At 40.2% G+C, this 20179-nt stretch overlaps 1 long non-coding RNA gene across 1 annotated transcript in view; it reads right to left on the bottom strand.

The window, feature by feature from the left end:
- Positions 1–11871: 11871 nt before the first annotated feature.
- LOC132017483 (uncharacterized) overlaps positions 11872–20179 on the bottom strand; it is a 64683-nt gene continuing 56375 nt past the window's right edge. Inside the window, exon 3 of the long non-coding RNA XR_009404293.1 lies at positions 11872–11963. This is a non-coding gene — a long non-coding RNA (uncharacterized LOC132017483). The remainder of the gene's footprint in view (positions 11964–20179) is intronic.

Genomic DNA, 20179 nt, shown 5'->3' with positions numbered 1-20179 from the left:
TCATGATCCCGGAGTCCTGGGATGGAACCCTGCATCTGGTGTCTTTGCTCAGCAGGGAGCCTGCTTCTTCCTCTCTCTCTGCCTGCCTCTCTGCCTACTTGTGATCTCTGTTAAATAAATAAATAAAATCTTAAAAAAAAAAAAAAAAGAATGGTGTTTTCCTTGAGGAGGTAAATGGCTCCAGTGGCTTTTCCTGGAAGAGGGAAAACAAAGGAGACATAGTCGTGGAGCCTTGGTATGGTAGCCAAGATTCTGGAAATGAAAGAGCTAACATCTGATTGTGAAATGTATCATACATATAAAATACTACAGGAATGTATCTGTACAATTTCAGGAATGAATTAAAGCAGATGCTCTTTTCCTAGCAGCTACATGTTAAAAATAGAATCTCACTAGTATGTCTTAAGGAGACTCCTTTGTGCCCTCTCGGATTGCGTGTCTTCCTCCCGCTGGTACATACAGAACTTGAACATCACCACCTTGAACTGTGTTTTGCTCATTTGTTTACTTTCTTTATAAGTTCACCACTCATGTATGTATCCCTAAATAATGTAGTGTGGAGTTTTTTGCTTTTTTAAAAAACTTAATATAAAGAGAAGCATACATTATATAGTCCGTAGTGAAGTGTTTTTTTTTTTTTCTCTCCCAACACTATGTTTAGTGTTGGCATTAAACTAGTTGTGGTACATTCATACAATGTGGTTTCTTCATTCTCTGTGTCGTGTGGTAGTCCCCTGTGTCAGCTTGCCACAAGCGATTGGTCGTCACTGCTGTGAAGAGACATTTGGGTTCTTCCCTTCCTTTCCCTTTCTTTCTCTCTCTCCTTTCTTTCTTTTGTAATTATAACAGATGTTTCTATGCATTTCTCTTGTGCGTGCTTCCTGGTATGCACATAGACCAGAGCTTCTCTAGTATATAAACCCAGGTATAGAATTGTCCCCCCACCCTGCTTTTTTTTTCAATTAGAGAGTGGGGAGGGAGGGGCAGAGGGAGAGGGAGAGAGAGAGACACTCCAGCAGACTCCCTGCTGACCTTGGTGTCCAACGAAGGCCTCCATCCTGAGACCATGACCTGAGCTGAAGTCAAGAGTCTGGTTGCTTAACTGACTGAACCACCTAGGCACCCATAGAATTGCTTTTTTTTTTTTTAATTTATTTTTTATTTTCAGCATAACAGTATTCATTATTTTTGCACCACACCCAGTGCTCCATGCAATCCGTGCCCTCTATAATACCCACCACCTGGTACCCCAACCTCCCACCCCCCGCCCCTTCAAAATCCTCAGATTGTTTTTCAGAGTCCATAGTCTCTCATGGTTCATCTCCCCTTCCAATTTCCCTCAACTCCCTTCTCCTCTCCCTCTCCCCATGTCCTCCATGCTATTTGTTATGCTCCACAAATAAGTGAAACCATATGATAATTGACTCTCTCTGCTTGGCTTATTTCACTCAGCATAATCTCTTCCAGTCCCGTCCATGTTGCTACAAAAGTTGGGTATTCGTCCTTTCTGATGGAGGCATAATTCTCCATAGTGTATATGGACCACATCTTCCTTATCCATTCGTCCGTTGAAGGGCATCTTGGTTCTTTCCACAGTTTGGCGACCGTGGCCATTGCTGCTATAAACATTGGGGAACAGATGGCCCTTCTTTTTGCTACATCTGTATCTGCTTTCTTATTCAATTTCACTAGGTATTATCAAATTGTTTCCCTTAAGGGTTGTATTAATTTACACTCCTTCCAGGAAGTGATATGAATTATTGTTGTTTCCCATCCTTGTCAACACTTATTATTGACTTATTTTAAAATTTTTGTTATACATATGGGAGAAATATCTTTTTGTAGTTTTAATTTGCATTTCTCTGATTCCTAATAGAGTTGGATATTTTTCAGGTGTCCGTGGGCCATTTTTATTTTCTCTTTTGTGAACTATGTTTGTGAGTTTTGCTATTTTCCCATTAGGTTGTTTTTCTCAAAAGAGCTTTAAAAAATCTATTTTGGCTAATAATCCTTTATCTTGATTATATGTATGGCAAATATTTTTTTACTTTTAGTGACTGTCTTTTCACTCTCCTTTTTTTTTTTTCTTTTTTAAAGATTTTACTTATTTATTTGACAGACAGAGATCACAAGTAGGCAGAGGCAGGCAGAGAGAGAGAGAGAGAAGGAGGCAGGCTCCCTGCTGAGCAAAGAGCCCAATGCAGGGCTCGATCCCAGGACCCTGGGATCATGACCTGTGCTGAAGGCAGAGGCTTTAACCCACTGAGCCACCAAGGTGCTCCTTCACTTTCTTTTTAATATCTTTGATGAACCAAAGTTTTAATTTTATGTGGTAGAATTTATCAGTATTTCCCTTCATAAGTTGGTGATTCTTGTTTTAGAAAGTTTTTCCTATTGTGAGGTTGTAACAACATTCCCCTAAATTGTTTTCTAGAAGTTTTATAATTTTGCCCTCTATGTCTAAGTCTTTAATCCAATTGGAATTGATTTTTGTGTATGGTGTGAGGTAGGGTTCCAATTCAGTTTTTTCCAAGTTGTTTATTACATTTTCCTAGTATCATTGACTGAATCTTCTATCTCTAGTGCCCATTACATTATAGAAATAAGTCTCTATATATGCTAATTTGTTTCCGTGTTCTCTATCATATTGGTTAGGCCCCTTTGGTTAGCCTTCTGCCAGTTTTCCGTTTTCTTACTGTAGCTTATTTTGATATCTGGGAGGACAATTCCCCTTACCTTCTATCTTTTCCTTAGGGAGTCTTGACAATTTTGGACCCTTTCCTCTTTCATTTCAATTGTAGAATTAGTTTGTCAGGCTCCATAAAAGATATTGCTGGGGTTTTTCATTGGAATTGGATTTAGTCAACATGGGGAGAATTGGCATCTTTGTGCTATTGAAGTTTCCTACTAACAACTTGATATTTCTCCATTTACTTAAATCTTCTTTAATTTTTTTTCAATAAGGTATAATTTGGGGCACCAGGGTGGCTCAGATGGTTAAGCATCTGCCTTCAGCTTCAGTTGTAGGTCCTGGGATCAAGCTCTGAAGGGGGCTCCCTCTGCCTCCCCCCATCCCCCTCCCTGCTCTTGTGTGAGCTTTCTCTCTCTTTCTCAAATGAATAAATTAAAAATCATTAAAAAATAAGGTACAGTTTTTTTCTGTAAATGAGGTACACAACTTTGATTAGATTTATGCATAGATTTATTATGTATTTTTGCTCTTATAATAGCATTGTCTTGAAATTATATTTTCTTATTGATTGTTTTTGCTCTATAGAAATCTATAGTGATTGGAAAAACTCTCTAATGAATTCTAATAATTTACCTATAGTTTCTTTTGAGTTCTCTATGTGGCCAATAATGTCATGTGCACATACGACAGCTTTTTTTTTAATCTTTCTTTTTTCATTCTTAAATTTCTATTTAAGGATGAAAATAGTTTCTATTCTCATCATACTTACATAGTTTAGGACCACAAATACAATATTGAATAGTTGTGGTGGCGGTAACTTTGCATTTTCCCTGATATTCAAGAAAAGTATATGATTGTTGGTGCATATGGGATACGTGTTTGGAATTGGTATATCTTCTGGTGAATTCAGTAGCCATTAATTTCATTTTTAGTAATGTTTTGGCGTGGTCTACTTTCTTTGATATTAATTTAGGCATACTAGTTTGCTTCTTTGACTTTCAGCCTTTCTTGTATTTATAAGTCTTTTCTAAATGGTATATAACTTTTTTTTCAATTTGATAATCTTTGTCATTTAACTGGAGTCTTTAGTACATTTATATTATTGTACATACTGATATACTTGGATTTATTACTACCATATTTTTGGTGTTTTGTATTTCTATTTTTCACTACTTTCCTTTTTGTTTCTTTTGTGTCAGTTGAGGATTTCCCCCCTTAGTACATTTTCCTCCCATTCTTGTTTGGAAATTATATTTTTTGAATGTCTATTTTTTTAGTGGTTACCTAGCTATTTTAATATTTTCACTTAACACAGTTAATCATTATATTTCCACCTCTTGAACAATATGAGAAACTTAGAAATCTTTTCTTTTATTTTTAAGATTTTATTTATTTATTTGACACAGAGAGAGTGAATGAGAGAGAGCACAAACAGGGGCAGAGGGAGAGGGAGAAGGAGCGCCATGTGGGACTTGATCCCAGAACTTGGGGATCATGACCTTAACCAAAGGCTCAGGTGCCGAGAAATCTTTTCATCTTATCCTTTTCTAGTTTTGGGATCCCATTCCAGTTTAATCACTTTCCCCCTGCAGATTAGATATTATTGTTAATATAAACAAATTTATTTAGATTTACCCACATATTTACCTATATATTTGCTGATTATTTTCTTCTTTCTGAAGTACATCCTTTATAATTTTCTTTAGTGTAGGTCTGTCAGTGTTAAATGTCTCTCAGTTTTTTGGTTGACTGAAAAATATCTATATCTTACACTCATTATTAGGTATTTCACTGTGGATATAATTCTTGATTTGAAGTTATATCAGCACACTGATGATGGGACCAACTATCTTTGGGGGTTTTGTTTGTTTTTACTGCTGTTGAAAAGTATATTTTACAGATGATATTTCTTCTCTATTTTTAAAGTTTCCCTTGCCTTTGGAGTTCTGCATTTTTACAGTCATAGTTCTACATATTGATTTATTTATCTTGCTTGGGATGCACTTGGCTTCCTGTATCTGAGCACTGCCGTCTTTTAGAAAATTCTCAGCTGTTACCTCTTTGGAAATTATCCTCTCCTTGCTCCATTATTTTCTTCATGAACTTTCATTAGGAATCATAAAACTCTTAACATTTCTTTCATAATTTTTGTCTCTTTCTGTCCTATATCTTGAAAAATGTGTTTAAATCCATTTTCCAGTTCTTTGATTCTCTTTTCTATTGAGTCTAAGCAGCTGTTTAGGCCCCTCATTTAAAAAGTAATCATTTTATTTTTCATTTCTCAAAGTTCTGTTTGGTTCCATTTCAGATCTGCTTGGATTTTCCTGTTTCTTGTTCCATGCTAATATTTACAAGCTTTTCTTTAAGGTTTCATTAACCATATAAAATTTGTTATTTAGTCACTCATAATGTCAATATTTGATTTCTGTGGGCACCGATTTTGGTGTCTGCTGCTTTCTTTTTCTGGTTTTCCCTTCATGTTTCTTCCTAATTTGGGGATGTTTTTCTCCTTTGAGCTTCTCAATGTCTTCATGCTTTCTTTCTGGGGATTCCCAGAGGCCAAAGTTGAAGATAAATTTGTGCAGGGAAGATTTGCATTTGCTCTTTCTAGTCAAGGCCTCTGGTTGTACTACCAACTTGGGATCCCTTTATGTTGAAGTACTCTATTATTAGAGTTTAACATTTTTTTTTGACCACACAAGTGGTATGACTCCAGATAGAAACCTGTGTGAGAGCTCGCTGTGCTTCTTAATTCTTAGGGAATTTTTGTTTTCTTTCTGTCTTCTCAGTATCAACCATAAGATAGCAAATGTTCTTGCTGTGGCACCCCTCTTTGGATCAAATTTTAAATTTATCTTTACACTGAGGATATAGCCCCTTGGGTTTTTAGTTTTATGCAAGGATTCTCCTAACAGGTTCCCCACCTTGGGCATTCCCTGAGCATTATCTTAGAGTTGAGAGATGCAAGGTCTCCAGAGTCTGCCAGAAACTCTCAGGGTGAAAGCTGGCTTTGGAACTTCCTTAACCTACCAAGGTTCCTGTTTTCACTTACTTTTGGAGATCTGAAAATCCCTCCTGTTTGTGTTGGTTCACTGATCCATTTAAAAAGATGAGTTTTTTGTTGTTGTTTTAAATTTTAAAAAAATATGTTTTTAAAGAAATCTCTTTGCCCAAAGTGGGGCTCGAACTCACAACTCTTGAGATCAAGAGTCTCAGATTGCACTGACAGAGAAAGCCAGGTGACCCTAAAAAGACATTTTAAAATATTTTAATCGGGGGGCACCTGACTGGCTCAGTCCATAGAGCATGTGACTCTTGATCTCGGGGCCATAAGTTTGAGCCCCATGTTGGGCCTAGAGATTACTTAAGGAAATAAAAGAAAGAAAGAAAAACTTCAAAAAACTTTATCAAGCATTTTAGTTATTTTAGTTGAGACTGTCCTTTGGGGTTCTCCATATAAAAAGATTATATTATATGTAAGAGACAGAGAGAGAGAAAGGTTTTAAGGAACTGGCTCACAAGATTGGGGGGAGGGGTTGTAAATCCAAAATCCATGGAACAGGCTGGTGGGCTGGAAATTCCAGCGAGAGTTGATACTGCAGTTTGGAGTCCAAAGGCAAGTCTGACGGCAGAATTCCTTCCTCCTGGGGACCCTCAGTCTTTTCTCTTAAGGCCTTCAACCAAGTGGATGAGGCCCACCCACATTATGGAGGGTAATCTGCTTTACTCAAAATCTGCTTTAACCACATCTAAGAAATACCTTCACAGCAACATCTAGACTGGTTTTTGACCAAACACTGAGCCCCAGAGCCTAGTCAAGTTGTCACATAAAATTAACCATAGCAGAATCTAATCTACCAAAGTGCTAGAAAAAGAAACCAGAGGTATAATTAGGTATAATTTCTCATGACAGAAATGATAGCACAAGGAAGGGGCACAGTTATGTCATGCTTAGAGGCTTCTATGCAAATAGGTCTAAGGCGACAGTGGGCATTTTCTTAGGAGGCTGACAGACTTCTGTCATCACCATTTAATATGTACTGTTGGCTTGCAGTGCTTACTCCAGGTTGAGAAAATGTGCCCTTTCATATAAAATTCATATAAAATTACAGGAAAAGGAGGATACACTTAATTCCCTCAATTATAGGTCATAATGATGCCATCTAGATTGGAAAAGTATATTATTTACTCAAACTTGCCAAAATTCAGTAAATATCTTATAAAAATACAAAGAAAGCCAAACTGAGGAGAATACTGCATTTCAAGGGATCAGAATAATGACCATTCCTGTTTTAGAATCTAAAATATGTTGTCAGGTGATTAAAAAATTCTTTTTCTTCTCCTCCTCCTCCTTCTAGACAGTCATGATTTCTTAGAAGCCTAGAAACAGATGACAATCAAAAATTTAAAATCCACAAATAACCTAGCTATCTACATACAGAATGTTGGTACTTTCTTCACAGTGAATAACAGTGGGCTCACATATAATGCTTTTAGGTTTAGAAAAGGTTTTTGTTGTTGTTGTTCTGTTTGATTTGGGGGAATGCCTCTGGGGAAGAAATAGCGTCAGCCAGTCAGAAGGAAGAAAGGCAAGAGAATCTTGCAGGGGGTGCCTGGGTGACTCAGTGGATTAAAGCTTCTGCCTTCGGCTCAGGTCATGTTCCCAGCCAGGGTCCTGGGATGGAGCCCCACATCGGGCTCTCTGCTCAGCAGGGCACCTGCTTCCTTCCTCCCCTCTCTCTGCCTACTTGTGATCTCTAACTGTCAAATAAATATATAAAATTCTTTTTTTTTAAAGATTTTATTTATTTATTTTACAGAGAGAAATCACAAGTAGATGGAGAGACAGGCAGAGAGGGAGAGAGAGGAGGAAGCAGGCTCCCTGCTGAGCAGAGAGCCCGATGCAGGACTCGATCCCAGGACCCTGAGATCATGACCTGAGCCGAAGGCAGCGGCTTAACCCACTGAGCCACCCTGGCGCCCCAATATATAAAATTCTTAAAAAAAAAAAAGAAGAGAGAGAGTCTTGCAAGATTTCTCCCCCTTTATCGCTCCCTGTCATGAAAAATTAAGCAATGCCTTAGCATGAAGAATTATTGCATAAAACAGAACAGAAAATGTCTAAAAAAGGAATTTCAAAATAGACACATAGACTTGACAGAGACTGGAAGAAAATATGAACAGTGGTTATCTGGATGGTGGAATTATCAGTTATTGTTTTCTTTATATTCTTCAGTATTTTTTCAAAGGTTCTAAACCAAACACAATTTCATACTGAGAACATAACTTGCTCTTATGTTTATTTTACAGAGCAAGAACCTAAAATATCTTGAGGATTGTTTTAGAGAAAAATGGGTTTTCCCTAAGCACAGTGTATAAGACTGTTTTTATACAATGTAAAACCATTTTCAAATAACCATTCCAGTGTCAGAAAACTTGTTTTTGTGCTTGCAAAATTGAAACTCACCAAATGTTAACACATTAAGGTCGTTTGCTAAATTTGTGTGAAAATTTTTAATATTTTAGATTTATTCTCAAGAATTTATGAACTTTTCATTTTATTGGCAAATTTCAAAATTTGCTAAAACTAAAATATTTTTTCCAACTTCTCATTTAAGCTGGTATTTTGCTTTTGAAATACATAGCTATCTCTAACACTTGTTACCTCTTTCAAATCCCTACAGTCTATATATAGGCTAACTGTAGTTAGAACTCTTAGAATTCCAAATCATGAGGGGAGTTGATTTGTAAAAGCTATGATTCTTTGAACTGTGTAATTATGGAAGGCCAGAAAGATCAGTTTAGTGGTAGCGAGGTTCAGGGTAGTTCCTTCCGGGGAGTAATCACATAAAACAGGAAATGTGTAAATCTGTGAACACATACATTCTTAAGTTTCTCTGTAAAGGATAACTACTGGCTGAATTAGAGAGGAATTAGTATTATTGGTAAGACCTCCTAGGACTTGACTGGCTTTTCTTGAAAGGAAAAAAAGAATACTAAAAGGTTAGGTTAAAAAAAAAAAAAGTTCTGCGCTGGCATTTCATTGTTCTTCTCTGGAAAGTTATAAGGACGGTGCTCAGTGACCTCTCTGAAATGTCACAAAAAGCAGTGGCATCTGGATTAGTAGAGAAATTAACATGCAGAAGAGACTTCAAAGGCCGCTACACAGATCCAGAAAAATCTTTAATGTATCTGTATACATAAATTGCATGTGTACTGAATTAAGCTCTATAAAATATCTCTAGATAGACACAAGGCCGCCTTGTTTGGTGGGTGGGTATGAGAAGGGATTCTGGACCACCTGTAGTTCTTAAAGTTAAAGTGGTCTTTCACCCCGTAAGGCAAAATTCAGAATGAAGACTTTAGAATTTCAGAACCCAGACTCTGTAAACATCAAATATACTAACTACAGATTCATGTGTTAAAAGGCAGGGGGAGGAGAGTTGAGAGAAATAAAATGGAGGTGCAAAACAGGAAGAGAGAAGGAAAGAGAATAAGAAAGGGTGAAGCGGGACAGGGAAAGAGACCGTATATTGAATGAGGGGATTAAATTGGGGGGAATGGGGAATAATCCATCGCCACAGGGTCCCTCTTCCCATGAACTTTTAAAATAGAGAACCCAACCCATAAACAAGATGTAACCTTTCAGCAGAGAAAACATCCAACTTTCTTAGCGGTTAGGAAGTCTCTTCACACTGGGAGGAAATCTTCCCCCGTGTGGGTGGGTCTCACTGATGTTGAGAACAAAGAGAAAGGAATTGATACTAGGGGTGGTGTACAAGGGTGAAGTTGCCCTCCATTATTTCTGGCCCAGATTGGTGATATCTAATCCTATTAATGCCTGGTATTAGAAGACTCTTTTATTTCTATCCTACCCTCTGTTCTCTCTGTTTCTGTGGGGTGAGGTGAGGCATAGTTAGGGAGTTGGCGTGAATACATAGAATTGATCCTAACGAGATTTTCTAATCTCTCTAGCAAATCACGTACTTGCTCATCTCCTTTCCACGTTTCCCTGGCCCTTGTATTTTTCTCACAAGAGCGAACAGGAAGACTAAAGAAGCCTATTGATCTAATGGAAACTTGTGACCAGATACATGATCAAAACCTGGATCGAAACCTGGAAGAATGCCCTTGAAAACTGTGCACTTTTCCCTTCCCCCATGCTTGTCCTTTATCATCATGTTTGATGTCTTGGCTAGTGGGAAAGATTTTGCCGCTCGTCCATTGTTTGTCGTGTGTTATACGATGGAGGGGTCTTGTGTGTTGTAGCAGCAGCAAAAAAAAATAAGCAGCCTGTCCCGGATTTTCCTTTCGAAGTCTGATGCTGGATAAATCACTTCACTAGGCTTTTCCCTGAGAGATGGGAGATGGGAGGGCTGAAGTTTGTTTGGCCCCTAGCATAAGGCTACCTGCCCCCGAAACAACTGTTAGCTCAGTTTGTAGCCTGTCAGTATCAGCACATGTTGAACTTCAGGCAAAGTGAAAAATATTGCACTCAAATAAGGTGTGTGTTATTAAACTGGTAAGTGGCAAGAAGAGGTGAAGGAGATGATTAAAAAACTAACATAGGCTGAAAGCTGACCACTTAACTAAAAGGCCTTTGGTACTATAAACTTAATGGAGTAATTGAAAAAAACAATAGTAGAAGTTTAGGGGAAAAATGATGTTTCTGTCTAAGCCATTTATAGTACTTTAAACCTATTATATTTTAGTAGATTTTTTTCATGTACTCATAGACTTGAAAATGTGTATGATTGCTGAATCTGAAATTTTTGAAAAAAAGATTTTATTTATTAGAGAGAGCTAGAGAGAGCACAAATGATGCAGAGGGGCAGATGGAGAGGGAGAAGCAGACTCTCTGCTGAGCAGGGAGCCTGATGTGGGGCTTGATCCCAGGACCCCCAAGATCATGACCTGAGCTGAAGGCAGATGCTTAACTGACTGAGCCACCCAAGTGCCCCTGAATCTGAATTTCTACTTACTTTTGTTTCAGAATCTGAAAGCTGCTAATCCCGTCTTAATTTAATTTTGTAACAAGAGCAAAAACATATTTGAAACATAATTACTCAAGATTTTCTCATGCCAACTGGTAAGAAATTTCTGTCTTTGTGATGAATGGAAATAATGTCCCCAAATACAATCCCAACAATAACAAGCACCACGACAACAAAACAGCAATAACTACCTCTTATTGACTTTTACTATGTCCCAGGGACTTTGCAAAATATTAGTTCTCTTATCTCAGTTAATCCTCACATACATCCATAAGGTAGGTTCTGCTTCAGCCTCATTTTGCAGGTAAGTAAACAGAGGCCTATTTTAGGGATCAGGCCCATAATTGCTCATGAGAAAATGCACCATGATCCATTCATTCATTTATTCCCTTCCATTTATTCCAGATAAACATAGTTTATCTGGACATATGGTTGGTACTGAGGCACAGATGTGGACACTGGCCTCATAAAGTTTATAGTCTACTGGAAGATAAAATCTCCACTCATTTTTCTTATTTTTAAAAAAGATTTTATTTATTTATTTATTTATTTGATGGAGAGAGAGAGATCACAAGTAGGCAGACAGGAAGGCAGAGAGAGAGAGGGGGAAGCAGGCTCCCCATTGAGCTGAGAGCCCGACATGGGGCTCAATTCCAGGACCCTGAGACTATGACCTGAGCCAAAGGCAGAGGCTTGACCCACTGAGCCACCCAGTGCCCCAAAATCTCCACTCATTTTTGCTTAAATAAATGCAGATCCAATTAGATTAAAAATTATCTTTCTTTTAATAAATTGGCTATATGTATTTTTTGAAGGCTGGCTCTTGGTTGTCCAGCAATCCTAGAATTTTTTTTTTAATTCTAAAAATTCTAAAAGATCTAAGGATCTTTTAAAAACAATTATAGTTATGGGAGGCATCTGTTTTTTTTTCTTTTTCTTTTCCTTTTTTTTTTTAAGAGTTTATTTATTTGACAGACAGAGATCATAAGGAGGCAGAGAGGCAGGCAGAGAATGAGAGGGAAGCAGGCTCCCTGCTGAGCAGAGAGCCCAATGCGGGGCTCCATCCCAGGACCCTGAGATCATGACCTGAGCCGAACGCAGATGCTTTAACCCACTGAGCCACCCAGGTGCCCCTTTTTTGATATTTTATAACAACTTTATTGAGATATAACAGACGTACCATTAAGTTCATCTTTTTGAAGTGCATAATTCAGTATTTTTTAGTATATTCATAGAGTTGTGTGCCAATATTCTCAAATTCCAGAGCATTTTTTCACCTGCAAAAAGAAAATGTATTTCCATTAGCAGTCACTTCCCATTTCCAGCTCCCACTCATCCCCAGAAACCACTAATTTCTGTTCTGCCTCTGTGGTGCCTGTTCTGGACATTTCATATAAGTGAAATCATATGCTATGTAGCCTTTTGTGTCTGGCTTCTTTCACTTAGCATAATGTTTTCCGGGTTCATCCTGTTGCAGCATGAATCGGGACTTCATTCCTTTTTTATTGCCAAACAATATTCCATTGTATGGATGTGCCCCATTTTATTTATCCATTTATCAGCAGATAAACATCTGTGTCGTTTCTACTTTTTGGTTATAATGGGTAACGCTGCTATGAACATTGCTACGTTTTTCTGTGTGGATGAATGTTTTCACTGCTCTTGTATATATGCCTAGAAGTGGAATCACTGGGTTATATGGCAACTCTATGACTAACTTTTTGAGGAACCACCGAACAGTTTTCCAAAGTGGCTGCAGCATTTTACATCATCATCAGCAATGCCTGAGGGTTCCAGTTTTTTATGTCATCGCTAGCACTCGTTATTATCTGTCTAATTGATTATAGCCATTCTAGTGGGTATGAAATTATGGTGTTCATTTGCATTTCCCGGGGCACCTGGGGGGCTCAGTGGGTTAAAGCCTCTGCCTTTGGCTCAGGTCATGATCGCAGGGTCCTGGGACTGAGCCCCACTTCGGGCTCTCTGGTCAGCGGGGAGCCTGCTTCCTCCTCTCTCTCTCTCTGCCTGCCTCTCTGCCTACTTGTGATCTTTGTCTGTCACATAAATAAATAAAATCTTTAAAAAAACCTTCATTTGCATTTCCCTAATGACTAAAGACATTGAGGGGACATTTATTTTTATGATTTTAAATAATCTTGACTAGAGGAACACAACAGAACTATCTGAGGTGTTTTACAAGACTGGGCTTCACATCACTCCAAGTGGTAAAAATATTTGCCAGGATGCCCTACTGAATATTTGGAATGTAATAGAAAACCAATTCAAAATGGCTTAAGCAATGACGAAAATCATCATCACACACAAGAAGTACAAGGTTAGGGGGTACAGAGTTATTCTCTATACCCACTCAGTACTATCATGGGGATCCAGCTTCCTTCCGTTCTTCTACTGTGTGACCCTAGCATGTTCATTTTATCTGCATGCTTGCTGCCTTTGTAGTAGGAAGATGGTTGCTGGAATTCTGCTTGGGCTCTCTGGTTGGGAAAATGTCCAATGGAAGAGAAATCTTTCTCTGGAGCCTCTAGCTGTCCTTTCTCATATCTTATTGGCCTAGAACTGTATCACATGGTCCAATCCAAACCAATCACAGAGAAAAGAAATGGGGATTCCATGTATATGTTTTAGTTGAGGTGGGATTTACTCCCTTCCAAAATGGGAACTATATGGGAGTTCTGCTATCAGGGAAGAAAGGAGAAATGGATGTTGGATGGGCAACTAACAATGTCTCTGTTATGTAGCTATATACTACAACATCATGATGATGAAAAGTATTAGGTTAAATCTTGAAATTGCTGCTATTGGATCATTGACAACACTAATTTTACATAGTTCAACCGAATCATTTCCAATGACATTTGACAGATTGGGCTGAGGCGTGGGGAGAGGATAATATTGGCTCCAGGTTTTAGTTCAATCACTTAGAATGGCTCATAAAGCGTGAATCACTTTAAATTGATTGGTACAAGTAAATCAGACTCTTGTGAGCAAAAGGATTTTGTGTAATACAAGATCTTACTTGATTTCTTTATCTCTTTCTTGGCACATCTCAAATGTTGGGAAATCTATCCATAATCCCAAAGCATTTGTCCCAATGCACGTGCTGATGAAGTCTGTGAATGTTTTATTTATACAGACTTAATGGTTTGCTGAATTTTAATTTTAAACAATTAAATTACAGAATGCATTATTCTGTTTCCATTAAAAAACATTTAAAGATTTCAAAGAGAAAGTGACTGTCTACCTTCCATTTTAGGGGTCTTTTAAATGAGGCCGACTTTGAGAAGTCTAAAATGAGCTATTTAGGATGTAGAAATAAACAGAAAGATTTTAAGATGGGGCTACCCTTGAATTGCACAGAGATGTGCCCAGAGCAGATTAGAAAATGGCCACCTCTCCCTTTTTAAATGCTTAAATTCATGTATTTATTTATTTTTTTGAATAGGCAACATATTCACACAGTATAAATTCAAAAGATACAAAAGTTCTAATGATGGCTCCTTCCCACAACTGCTCCTTAGCCACTCAGTTCTCTCTCGCAAGACAGCTGCTACCAGAAGAAAAATTTTAGGAGAATTCAAACTATGCCTTTCCCTCCATACAGCAGTATACTGTACACACTGTTCTGTCCCTTATTGTTGTTTGTTGTTTACCTAACAGGCTATTTCGGAGACCATTCCAAACTGGTACATAACGAGCGTCCTCATCTCTGTTTTTAATGGCTGCGTAATACTCCACAGAATGGACCCTATTTCTTCAACCAGCCCCCAACGGATGGACATTTAGATTGCTTTCAACTTATTATAAGCAGTGCTGCAAAGTACATATACATATGTATTTTGCATATGTGCAAGTATACCTTGGGGAAAGTTCCTACAGAGGAATCGCTGTCTCAAAGGCTGTATGTGTTTGTAATTTTGATAAATGTGATAAATTGCCCTTTTTTCCAGAGGGTTGCAACAATTTAAATTTCCACAGCAATGCATGAGGGCACTGGTTTTTCCCACAGGTGGCAGCTTCCCAGAAGAGAGGTCATAAAGATGCTCCCCGCACCTTCATTCCAGGTGTGTGGGCAGGACCCCAAAAGGATCTTGCTCCCACTTTTTTTTTTAAGATTTTAATTAGTTATTTGACAGAGATCACAAGTAGGCAGAGAGGCAGGCAGAGGGAGGAGGAAGCAGGCTCACTGCTGAGCAGAGAGCCCCATGTGGGGCTCCATCCCAGGGCCCTGGGATCATGACCTGAGCTGAAGGCAGAGGCTTTAAACCACTGAGCCACCCAGGCGCCCCTTGTTCCCACTTTTGGTAACACAGACAAATGCTCACGATATGCTATTAAAGATTTGTACCCAAAAAAGGGTACAAATCTGAACCACGTGAAAATTTGGGGGTGCAGAGAAGAAAGAATGGGAAGACAGAATTGAAATATCGACAGTATTTAAAGTCTTTGTACTTTTCTACAGTCAGCTCTTACTCTGTTTATAAGCAGAAACAATGCTGAAGTCACGGCTGCTCTTGTCCTTGGGTTAGGAAACTCAGTCCCTTGCGAGATATCTCAGAGGATTTCCCTTTCAGTAAAGCTCTCCCACAAAGGAGCCTCCAGCTTGGTTCCTTTTTAGGCTGAACACCTACCCACTCTTCCCTCAGTGTCTCCTCTGCTTGGTCAGAGATGCCAAGGAACTGGAGCAGCAGCTACAGCTCATCTGCAGTCTGGCAAATCCACCAATGCTAGCATTCCGACAGGTATATGTCTTATTTAAAAAAATAATAATAATTGTTCCGGCTTGTCAATTTCACTGATCGCTGTGGGGTTTCATCTGGCTCTTCGGCTTTTCCACCGCCATGATTTCCGTTTTTCACTAAGATCATTAAAATATTTCTGAGCCACCCAAAACCCCTTCTATCCAAAGAAAGATCCCATCATTTGCGAATAGTCTTTGGGTGCTCCTCGAGCAGTTCATCCCCCAGCCTGGGCAAGAGGATTTCCCGAGGGAGGTGACTCAGAGCTATCTGAGCCCCTGGCCCTGTTCTGCACTCATGCTGCATAAAGGCCCATAGCTGTTGCAGTTGCAATTTTCTCTCTAAACCCCACTCCTTTTGTTGACTTGCAGAGGCTTACATTCCAAAAAAGGTAATTTGAAAGTGCTGCTGAATTTAGATGCATTTTGCTAATTTGTTTTTATTATGCATAGAAATATTGGTATAAAAGGTGTTTCAATTATTTTCTAAGGGAGGGACCTATGCATTCTCTGCAGCCACAAAGCTTTTAAATGGAGTTATTTTTCTCGGCTTATAATCGTTCTCCCTTTTAAGTACCCCAGCAGAAAAAGTAAGTTTACTGCCCCTCGCACAATGGGCCTCTTCACTTTTTAGGTTTGGGAGACCTGGGTGACCTACGAAAGTTAATTAGAAGGTTAACAAAGACGAAGACAGAGTCGAATCCATCGCCTCTCCTTCAGCCAAAGATGTCATCCATTAATTAGGGAAATCGTTAAGGTGGCCTTTATAGAATCCATAGAAAATCTGCCGTTGGCGGTCGACAGTTTTGATCAGATTTTCCTCTCCCCAGTAATACTATGCTTAATAGTACGAGAAGCAGAGGGCTGGGGTGGGGAGAGGGGCGCGAGGAGGGGGTGGGAAGGATGTGTTTCAGCAACATTACAGTTAACCAGCCTCTGATTGGGACGGCTTTGATTCTCAGGCGGCCCCGCATACTTGCTCCATGATGTCATCCTTATTGAACCTGGAAGCCGGGCGAGCTTCAGGGAGGCGGGAGAAGCCGCCGCTCCCGCCGGGCAGCAGCCGCAGGAGGCCCTGGGAGGTAGGAGCGCGGCCCCGGTGGCCAGACGCTCTCTCCTCTCTCCGCTGCGCGGGCTCTGCCGCGGCCTCGCGGGCTCCCTCCGCGCCGACGCCGAGGGCAGCCCGGGATCCGGGTGGCTGGTCCGGCTGGGGGCAGCTGTCTGGCCCCGGTGGGCAGCGGGCGTCTTTTCGTTGGCTGGAGGAGGAAGACTTCTCCCGGGCTTCCTCCCTTCCCGCTGCTTCTCTGCCACCGAAACGCCGGCCCAGCTAAGGAAAGCTTCAGTCTGACTAGCTCTTTGCTAGAACCACGCGGCTCTTACAAAGTCTGGGTATTTGTTGGTGGTGGCATAGACGCGACCTCCCTGCACCCCAGTTTCTTGCCTCCTCGAAAACGTATTTGAGCCTAGAATTTCTGATATAGACAGTAAAACCATCAGGATTTTTGTTTGGGTGTTACATATTTAAAGATGGTGTTAATTCTGAATATGAACTGCCTTTAATTTTTAACGTAGAGCTTTTTTTCTTCTTCTTCTTTTTCCCTAACACCACTTAAACCATTTTGAAGTGTAGACGGTAGGGCATTAAGTACATGCGCATTGTTGTCTCCACCATCCAGTCCTCCTAAACTGAAACTCTGTCTGCATTGTGGGGCTTAGTTCTGAAATGGCATTGCAGGGTTGGTGCCATGGTTTTTCAAGTTATCAGTAACTTCTCTTTCAGGGATTAGCATCTTTTAAGGAGTTGAGAGTTTTTGCGTAGTTCCTCATGCCAAAAGCTGGAGCGGTGTCATGCAGCCCTCGTTCACCATGCAAAACATTTCCATGTACTTTTGCCTCTTTCTAGATTGATACTGAGCAAATGCTGCATGAAATCTCACCCAGACCGTAGTGAATGGCCATTTTGGTTTGCCTTATTATTGCAGAGTGACAAAGAATCGCTGTCCTTCAAAGAAGAGCAAAGTGTCACTCTCAGGTCTTCGCATTGCTGGGGAAAGGCCCAGGGCTACTATAAACCTAGAGAATGACATCTGATGATGTGGGGCATCTGATCACATCTGATGATGACGGGAGGCCTCAGTCTCTCCTTCAGCGGTTCCCTGACCCAGCCTCCCGGCCTCTTCCTCCTCCCCACCCAGCTCACAAGAGGCCAGACTCCAGGGCACAGACCAGCTGCCCCTGGAGGCCCCGTTGGCAGGCCTTTTAGTCAAGTCATCCATCCACAGCCCTAGCGAAAAAATAAATAAGGGTGATGTGCCCCCAACTTCCCAGAAGAAAAAAGTAGTGTTTATGAAAAATCAACTAAATGATAAAAGTGCATGGAATCAAAAGCCCATAAGTTATAAAAAATAAGCCAAAGCTCTTTTGGTCACCAACACCAAAGCTTAAAAACAAAAGCCCACCATTCCTGTATCCAGAGCATCTCCTTTTTCCCCCAAATGCTTTGGTCTCAGTTCAACCATGTGTGTGTGTACTTAGCACCTATATTGTCAAATTCCTTGCTATTCCTTTGCCGTTACAGCTAGCAGTGCTTAAAGGCCCTCGACTAAATGAATTAGAGACTCTTCGTTGTTAGTTGTTGGTGGTTATAGGCTGAGTCACATAAAGTGGCTGTTCTGCTCCACTACGTTTGCTTACTAAAGGACATCTGGCCACTTTGACTGCATGTTGGAGTGCCCCAGCAGCTTTTAAAAGTTCTAAGATGGGGCCTCTGGTTGGATCAGTCTATTGGGCTTGGGTCATGATCTCAGGGTCCTGGGATCAAGCCCTACACGCAGCTCCCTGCTCAGGGGGAATCCAGCTTCTCATTCTCCCCCTGCCCCTCCTCCTGCTTGTTCTCTCTCTCTCTCAATAAATAAATAAAATCCTAAACAAATAAATAAATAAAACTCCCAAGACAAGAGCTGCACCTCAGACCAACTACATAAGAATTTCTGGGGTTGGGATTAGGGTATGGTATGTTTTGCAAGCTCCCCAGGGCATTTCAATTTGCACTTATGAATCCAAGGTCATCAGTGAGGTTGAGAGCTATGATGGTTTATGTGTCAACTTGCCTGGGCCACAGGGTGCCCAGACATTTGATCAGACATTATCTTGGATGTGTCTGGGAGGTGAACAATTGAACTGACAGACTGAATAAAGCGGATTGCTCTTCCTAATGTGATGCTCATGAATCACTTCAAGGACTGAATACGATTTAAAAAGCTGAGTAAGAGGGAACTCCTCTTACCTGGCTGTGTTTGAGCTGAGACATCAGTTTTTTCCTGCTGTTGGATTTAATCACTGATTAAACAGTGATTCCTCTTGGATCTTGAGCCCACCAGTGGTTGACCAGAAGTACATCACTGACTCTCCTGGGTCCGGCTTGTTGACTGAAGATCGTGGGACTTGTCAGCCCCCATAATTGTTTGAACCAATACCTTATAATAAATCTATTTCTGTATAGATACAAATCTTATTGGTTCTGATTGTTTGGGGAGCACTGACAAATACAGATTTTGGTACCAGGAAGTGGGGTGCTGCTGTAACAGATACTTAAAAAATGTGGCAGTGGCTTTGGAACTAGTGGAGGCTGGAGGAGTCTGAGGTCCATGCTAGAAATATGGATGTTAAAGGCAGTTCTAGTGACTGCTGAGAAAGAAAAGAGGAGAGAGTGCCTGGGTGGCTCAGTAGGTTAAACATCTGCCTTTGGCTCAGGTCATGATCCCAGGGTTTTGGGATTTAATCACTTGTTGGGCATGTGCTTCTCCCTCTGCCCCTCACTCCTGCTCCTGTGTGCTCTCTCTCTCTCTCAAATACATAAATGAATATATATATATATATATATATATATATATATATATTTTTTTTTTTTTTTTAAGAGGAGAGCTGGAGAGAAAGTTTCGGTCTTTTTTGGGAACACATCAGTAATCGTGAACAGAATGGTGGTAGAAATGTGGATGTTAAAGGCCATTCTGGAAGGTCTCAAGGAAAAATGACAAACAGATTATTGGAAACTGAAGGAAAGATGATCCTTGTGACAAAGTGGCAAAGAACTGGGCTCCACTGTGTTCTCCAGTTTTGTGGAAAGTTGAACTTGTGAGTAGTGAAACTGGATTATAGAGCAGAGGAGATTTCTAAGCAAAGTACTGAAGGTGAGAGGAGAGAAATGTGTTGACGAAGGAATTCTTAAGCAAAAATAAAACCAGAACTTAAAGATTTGGAAAATCCTGAGCCTATCCACACTGAAAAATGAGGAAGCAGTATTGACAAGAATCCTAAGGGTGTGGCCCTTATCCTTTGATAAGGAGATTAATATGGCATGAGCCAGGGATCTCATCAGCCATCTCCGCAGAAGCCAGAAATAGAGACGGGATTATACTATCCAAAATGCTGACAGCTTCAAGAAAACGAGACAGAATGAACACCATTAACATGGGTTAACATTCAAGAAAACGGAAGAATCACCCCGAAGGGATTTACAGTTCCCTAGGCCTACTATTTCCACCACAGGGCCAGGAGGCAAGGCTATTTCGTCTTTGGTTTCAGAGGGCGGGGTCCCATGGTGGGGACCCTCAGCGAAGAGTTGAAAGGGTGGGGCTCCCCACAGAGACTTGAGGGTGACACTGTCACCCCAGCAACCCTGGAGGGCAGTGCATCAAACTAAAGAGGATTATTCTTAAACCTTAAGAGCTAATGGAA

This window comes from Mustela nigripes, chromosome 5 (assembly GCF_022355385.1).
Source record: "Mustela nigripes isolate SB6536 chromosome 5, MUSNIG.SB6536, whole genome shotgun sequence".
Classification (NCBI taxonomy): domain Eukaryota; kingdom Metazoa; phylum Chordata; class Mammalia; order Carnivora; family Mustelidae; genus Mustela; species Mustela nigripes.
The sequence above is the reverse complement of the archived record's forward strand: the minus strand, read 5'-3'. Positions and strand labels throughout refer to the sequence as shown.